Genomic DNA, 8,028 nt, shown 5'->3' on the forward strand with positions numbered 1-8,028 from the left:
CGTCAGTTGGACACACCATTAGGTACACCGCCATTTTCAAGTGTACCTAATAACAGGCCACTTTATTAGGGAAATATCATGGTCAAAGGTCACAGGTGTCAAGCTCTAGTCCAATGATCTAGTCCTCACCTTTCACTTAAACCAGGGGTGTGGACCTCCAGTCCTTGAGGGGCCGCGTTCCAATATGTTTTCCAAGTGACCCTCGTTAAGCGCACCTGCGTGAAAAGTTTTTGGTCACTTTCACGTTCTGCAGGAGCTAAAACTTTTCACGCAGGTGCGTTTAACGAGGGAATCACACGGACACTCCATTAGGTACACCGCCATTTTCAAGTGTACCTAATAACAGGCCACTTTATTAGGGAAATATCATGGTCAAAGGTCACAGGTGTCAAGCTCTAGTCCTCGGGGCCGCATTCCAACATGTTTTCCAAGATTCCCTCGTTAAGTGCACCTGCGTGAAAAGTTTTGGTCATTTTCACGTTCTGCAGGAGCTAAAACTTTTCACGCAGGTGCACTTAACGAGGGAATCTTGGAAAACATGTTGGAATGCGGCCCCGAGGACTAGAGCTTGACATCTGTGACCTTTGACCATGATATTTCCCTAATAAAGTGGCCTGTTATTAGGTACACTTGAAAATTAAAGTTTTTTTTATTAAAGTCCCAATGATCGTCACACACGTGGTGAAATTTGTCCTCTGCATTTAACCCATCCCCGTGTGATTTTAATCCATCCCCTGGGGGAGAGGGGAGCAGTGAGCGGCAGCGGTGCCGCGCTCGGGAATCAGTTGGTGATCTAATCCCCCAATTCCAACCCTTAATGCTGAGTGCCAAGCAGGGAGGCAATGGGTCCCATTTTTATAGTCTTTGGTATGACCCGGCCGGGGTTTGAACCCACAACCTTCCAGTCTCAGGGCGGACACTCTACCACTAGGCCACTGAGCTGAAAATGGCGGTGTACCTAATGGTGTGTCCAACTGACGTATAGAATAGAATAAATAAAGGGTTAATTGTACAATAAAAGCACATTAATACATATTCTGACACCTGGGATCGAACCAAATTTTTACCGAGCAAGAGCCCGTGTCACCAACCAGTCGGCTATTTCGACCTGGTAGTCCATGGTCGTCTGCACTGTTTTGTACTAGTGATGTGCATTCCAGTTCTCAAGTGAATTGAATCTTTAGAATCGGTTCACTCAAAATTTTTGTTCAAAAGAATCGTTCACCGAATCGTTCACTACACTTTCTTATTTATTTATTCTTTTTTTTTTTTTTTTACCTCGTGTAGTGTACCTATTGTAGTGTCCATGAGGTGTACCGAATCACAGGCCACCTCATTAGGGAAAAAGCTTAAGTGAAAGTGAAAAGTGCCACACCCGCCCTCACCCCCACCTCCTGATTGGCTGTTTGAGCTGTGACTCATTCGGACACTCCATTAGGTACACCGCCATTTTCAGGTGTACTTAATAATTTTATGCATTTTTTGTAGGTGTCAAGAATATGTATTTGACTACTTGCTCTTTATTTTGGGGGACATCAACACATATTACACAACGTAAAACACATACATATTGTCATATAAAGCAGTTAACCAAATGTCGGATTTTTGTTTTCATGCCCAAAAAAATAAAAACAAGGAATAAAACACCAGACAAGTTTTAACAGGTTTTAATGTTTATTAAAATGATAATAATAATAATAATAATCATAATAAAAGTAAATTTCAAACCAGCAATCTAATGCATAATCTCCCCGTTGTTGCATAACGGCGCATCCCTTCATGCAATAAAGTTAGCCGTTAGCTTGAAGAAAACGTGCATAAAAGAAGTGGCGTTTCAGTGCGTGGTTCTTTCTTTCCTTGGCAAATCGTAAATCTACATTCTGGTTTACATAGTCCACGCCAGGAGGGAGACGCAACACGTTCACTGACTGATCCGTTGATGCACGGGAAGGAAGGCAGTTGACCCATTGACTTGTTCGCGAAAGGGAAAGTCAGGATTCGTTCCCTCACCGATCCGTTCTCGCGATGAACTGGAAATGCAAATCACTCACTCACTGACTCGTTCACTCACAGATCCGTTCAGTTGTTGAATGGGAAATGCAATTCACGACTCGTTCGTGAACGGGAAGTTACGTCATTTTCTTCTTCGTTTTGTTTTATGGCAAGGTGGCACCAGCTTCAATGCGCATTACCGACACCTACTGGTTGAAGTCATATGAACTGAAAAAAGAACGAATCACTTTAAGAAGGGATTCGTTCATTCTCCTTCACTGAAAACAATTCGGTCTTTGAACAAATCGTTCACTCACGAGCCAACACTAGTGCGAGAGGACAGTGAAGACGGGCTTTTCGTCAACCTCACGGCTTACTTCCGGCGTAGAAAAATAGCCACCAAAATAACTCGTTTGATCCGAAACTAGTTCACCATTGTGCCAAAGGTAATCTAGAATCATGAGCACGCCGAGAGTGAACTGTAGCCAGCTTCAAGTAGCATGCTTATGGCTTCTTTCAAAGGTTTAATTTTTCTAAAATGTGTCGAGCAAGAGCCCATTCTGAGTACGAATTTGAGAACAGGGGCACACATTTCTTTGCAGCTGTTCAGCAATGGCCGCTGCTTTCTTGTCATTTCAACTTCAGATGTGAGAGCAGAAAATGCGACTGGCGTGTTGACATTTGCAGAGACCTTTGAAAGCTTTCAGGCATCGCAGTGGCCTTCAAATCGTATTGAAAGTGGTGCAAAAAAGGTCGGGGCCCACTAATCGGTGATGGAGTCCGACTCAACACACGGTCATCGATTCGAAAAAAGGACCCTGCCCACGTGGCCCGAAGGGGAGAAGGCAAGCAGGACAGACACGGGCAGGAAGGATGTTTGGCTTTTCTTTTTTTGCATCCAGAGTCAAAATGGGTCGTAATACTCCCGTCCACGACACAATCGTCGCTTTGGCCGTCAGTGGCAGCCAACCAGCCCAACTCTGCCTTCCCCGCTCCTGGAGCTCGGAGTCAAAGCGGGCGTCTTTTGCGGCGCACACATGAGCCCTCCTACGCGCAGGCGAGACAGTGGAGGAAAAAAGGCACCCCGCGGCGAGTTGTCCGTATCAAAGAGGAAGTTGAAAGGGGCTCCCCGCGCCTGCCCCGATATGGCAGAGCTTGCGTACCGAGCACGGCGAATTTCGGGATGAAGGGGGAGCGCGGCCCGCGACTGCCGCCGTCCGTCCGTGACGCCGGCGGGAAGAGGCGCTCGAAGCAGAGACGCGGCGCCGAGATTCGAGTGGTAAACGGGATAAGCTCAGCGGATCCTTCCATACGTGGGCGCTAGGCACGGATCTCATGGAAAAGCTGTCGAGTTGACTTTGAGCTTTCAGAGTTGCCGCTGGTCACGGTAAAAGGGGAGGAACACCTCCGCCTTCTTTTCTGGTCTTGAGACTCTACTCATGAATCTTGAATCGTCAGTCGCAATGGACACGCTGCCGGTTCACCAAACGCTGAGCAGCGTCCTTGAGCCAAAAGGGTTTATTGACTTGTTGCTAGGTCTACCAGTAACAAAGGGGGAGAAAGGGAGGGAGGGAGGAAATGGGGTGACTGCACACATATTCCCTCCTCGAATTTCCACCCTCCGCTGGACATGAAAGCCAAGGACGCTTCGATGCCGCGCTTGCCTCAATGTCAACACGAGGCAAGACTCTGGTGGATTACTGACGGATTAGAAGATGCGGCAGGCCAAAGAAGAGACACTCACGTGCGTTCAAAGTCGGGGGAAAAAGTCTGTCCCAAACTTTCGAGGTCAGTACAAAGTGCACTTCAAACGGTGGAATTGGGACGACATGTCGCCGCCGCCTTTCGTGTCTTACCAAGCGGTGGTGACGAGAGCACGTTCTGCCTCAAAGGCGTTATCGTCCAAAGCTTTGGGTAGGCCGCACCCTTTGAGCAAAAATGGCAGACCTTTACGCCTTTTTGGACCGCTTCGTCCAAGGCCACAGCATTGGCTGGGGATGAGCAATGCTACAACAACAAAACTGAATTCATTGTCAAGGTTTTCAAGGTTGTTTCCAACAGCCGTTGCCCGAGTGCCTACGCTCTGCTTTTTGCAAACGAGTGCGCCGGCGCCGGCCGGGGTTGTTTGCCCAACGGCGGCCATTTCTCCGCTCCGAGCTTTTGCGTTGGCGCACAATCCAGCCGCCCCCTGACGTTACGTAAGACCAAATGAGATCACAGGCCCAAAGGACAGCAGTCCGTACTCTCTCACACTGCTCATTTTGGGAGATGGACGAGCAAGGCCAACGTTGTTTAGTGCGGTGGCCATCGGCAGCTTCGCGCCCTTGAGGATCGGTCTTCTTCGACTCCCAGTTGCCATAGAAATTGCAACAGATGCAAAAGAAAACTTCCTCGCAACCGCAACCATTTCCAGAATGAGGAGAATAAGAATAAAGACTGAAATGAAATCAAGGCCGGTTCCGCAATCGTATCCAAATGAGCTTTGGCGAGAAAGTTCGGCGACAGGCTTCGACATTGGTCAGCGCAACCTCTGAGCAACTGTAAGCGTCTCCTTCATGCGTTCAGTCAAACACACTGTACAGAAAGGTGAAAGGAGAGCCCTCTCTTCAAAATGAGAAGCACTCACGTCTTGTCAATGTCACACACTCAAAGGTTCGATGCGACGGGCTTGTGCTTGGCCACTGCAACACTTGGAGACTCATCGGTGCGATTGATGAATCGGCATGTCCCAATACTTTTGTCCACAGAGCGTGACTGCGTGCACGTGTGTGCGTGTATGTGGTGAGGAGGCGTTTGTGCACCTGTAATGTGCCTTTGAGAGCGTCAGCGCCATTATCTCGCAGGTTGAAGCTGATGATGGAAGTGTTGGTTGCCACGGTGACCGCCGGCGCTTTGCTGCCCTGCAAACACGCGCACACGCCCACACACACACACACGCATAGCAGCAGCATTTTCCTTTTTGTGCTGAATAAAAAACAACATTGCTGAGAGGAGGTGAAGTTGCACATTTGCGGAGGCGTGCGGACAGGTCACCAGCTTGACATTTTATTTCGTGAGTACTTTGGCAGCGTGCGACAAATAAGAAGACAGAGCAGAGCTGGACGCCACGCCGGAGTTGGTGTTCACTCAATGTGCAGCAGTCTTCTTGAACAGTGGACATCTTTTCAAATTCAAACGACAGTCATGGACACTCAAATTAACACGAGACGTACGAGACTCGCAAGACACGCGAGATGAGACTCGGCAAATACCACAAGACATGCGGGACGTGAGCAAAGATTTGAGCCAAGGGCCAGGGGAGATCAGAGTTAAGAGAAAGATTTCAAGCTATAAGACACCCGCAAAACATTTGGGACATGCGACAGAGAGCTAGGAGACGTGCGGAACATGAGCCAACAGACCGGACATTTTGGACAGAAGACAGACAACTGCATGCATGTCAATTGAGAGACATGAGGGACAAATGAGCACGTCTCTGCGGGCCCAAGAGTATTCATTCCCGTTTGCGTCCAACGAGGCGTGCGCATTGCGTGCCCGAGTTGGCATGCGAGGCGTGTTGCCTGTTATGTAAGTTATGTGCATCCATGAGCTGCCGTCTTAATTGGAGAGCCTCTCGGCCGGCGGTCCCGCACGGGCCGGGACGTGACGGCGAATGAATGAGCGCTCAAAGAAGCGCAGAGCAGAGGAGCGCAAAGCTTGATTGCTCGCTCGCTCGCGCTCCCTCCCCGCGATTGAACGGCCGCCTCTGCAAGAGAGCGCGCGTCTCCATCGCAAATTGATATCGAGAAAGGAGACGGGACGTGACGCAGTTTGCCGCGTACCAGACTCGCGCGCGGCACCTGGGAGACGTGACCCTTGGGAGCTACGGCGTGAAATAAAAGCGTGACAAGAGTGTCGTAGGAGGACGGCGTCAAGACAGCTGGAGCGCTTGCGGGAAGCTCGCCAGCCGGCTTCTGCTTCCTCTTTTCAAACCTCGTTTACAGAGTGAAAATGAGATGGAGGGAGCAGCAGGCGGGGGAGATGAAGATGAACAGGATCATGGAGATGAGAGAGAGAGATGATGTGGAGGGCGATGATGATGAATATGGTGATGACTAAGTTGAAGGAGATGATGATGTGTGATCTGGTTCAGTTAGTAGAGTGTAAAAAGCCAAATATAAATAATCAGACCAAGACGCGCACGGCGTGGTGATCGGTGACATTACACATCGTGACACGTCATTGCGGCATCAAAAGACTCAGATTTCAGCTGTGCGGCGCCTGACTTAGCGCTAAGTCTGTTTTCGATGACGTTCGGTTGACGAAGGCCGCAACCGGGACGGAATTCTCAGAGACCAGGATGGCACTCGCCTCAGTTTTTTTCCCCTTCTTTGAGGTTTATGGGGCTCGCACGTTTCCTTGAGCTTTTACTACAGGATATTTGGTTCCTCCAAAAATCTCGAGTGGCATTTGTGTTATCAGTTCTGCTGGCCGTTTTCGTTTTGCAGCTGAAAGAGGTCTTTTGTCACTTTCTGTAGGCAGCTCCGCCGAAAATACCCAAGTCAGGCTCTTTTGAAGGCAAAAGAAGCACAAAGGAGCCTCATGGTACTTTGTACATGTTTGACTTTATTTGCTCAGTCAAAGCACAGTCCTTGCAGCGTCAAATGGAGTTTGGAGCACAGAGGCCACAGAGAGACAAATGCAAATCAAAAGCCGAGGCGACTATCTCGGCGGCAGCGGCAAAACGCAAAAAAAGCAGAGAAGGCCGCCGCCACCGCCGCCGCCGCCGCCAGACAGAGTCACCCCACACAGCACTGCTACGGACTCTTAGAATGAATACACAAGACACGAGACCACCATGCACTGAGCCTCGTTAGCCGGGAAGAGAGGGCAGACCCTTTCTAGGATGCGCTATCGTGCTTAATTACATATTCAAAAGACATCCTTACAAAAGATCCATGTGCTATATATATAAAGCGTAGTGGTTTTCCTGCTGCACGATTTACATCAGCGACTTCACACGAGAGACACACGTTGGTTTGTACACAAACACGGCAATGTGCCACGTTGGGAATTGGCACACAATTCGAGTCAGATTTGCGCGGGCTTCTTTGCTCGAAGGTTAGTTGCGTAGAGCGCAAAATAGAAAGCGAGACCACCACAGCAGCCTTTTTCTTCCCAAATTTGGCAAAATATACTTTTGCTAGCTTTTAAGCTAATTGTGATCAGCGCAAAAAAGAGAGCAGGCCAACCAAGTTAAAATGTCACAATTGCCAGAATACAATGGCCAGTTTTGTGTTGCTTTGAGTATACGAGTTTGTATATTCATCATCATCGGTTTAAAGTCCGCTTTCCAGGTATATTGGAGAGCAAAAAGTAAAAATCATTTTAGAACTTATCATAATTGGAGACAAACAAAATACAATTTCTCAAGCCCAAGACTAACGAGAATGAAGTTGCAATATTCCAATTCAAAGCATTCCTGGCTTTCCCCCCAGATGAAGTCCAGATTCAAAGATGGAGGATAAAAGTTCTGTTTTGCGAACCAAGTCTGGGAAAAAAAAAACGTATTTGGGGGGAAATCATGTTGAAATAAGATTAAAATCGCAATATTACACGCCACAAAAAGTCAACATATTTAAGTAAATTGGGTGAAAGTTAAATTTTTCCACCGAACAAATCATGAATTAAGAATGTTTAGAAGGGAAAAAAAAGTTGCAAATATTCAGGAATAAAATTGTACCACTGAGGAAAAAGAACCAAACTTTTATTAATGTGTTCATTAAAGAGGTCAATGTTTGAATAATAAAATGTCGAGCGTATTTTCGATGACGCGTTTGTTAGCTGAGCCGTATCGCTTGTCGCTCACGCCCTTGCATCTGCTTTGTCTCGTTCATACAAGTCTTTCCATTTTCAATGATTTGTGTCACTCATGCTTTTTTTTCACCGAGAAAATTTTGATTTTTTTTCCGATGGTGTGTAAAAAAAAAATAAAATAAAAAGGCAAACAAAACAAAAAAACAAAAAACAGCATTTGGATCTGTTTTGAGGACACGA

At 47.6% G+C, this 8,028-nt stretch overlaps 1 long non-coding RNA gene across 1 annotated transcript; it reads left to right on the forward strand.

Annotated features, from left to right (window-relative positions):
* The first annotated feature begins 7,189 nt into the window (after window positions 1-7,189).
* On the forward strand, window positions 7,190-7,526 carry LOC119126791. Its single transcript, XR_005098699.1, has 2 exons — window positions 7,190-7,290; window positions 7,329-7,526. It is a non-coding gene; the product is annotated as an uncharacterized LOC119126791 (long non-coding RNA).
* The last annotated feature ends 502 nt before the right edge of the window (window positions 7,527-8,028 follow it).

Source organism: Syngnathus acus, chromosome 9, assembly GCF_901709675.1.
Source record: "Syngnathus acus chromosome 9, fSynAcu1.2, whole genome shotgun sequence".
In the NCBI taxonomy this organism is placed as follows: Eukaryota; Metazoa; Chordata; class Actinopteri; order Syngnathiformes; family Syngnathidae; genus Syngnathus; species Syngnathus acus.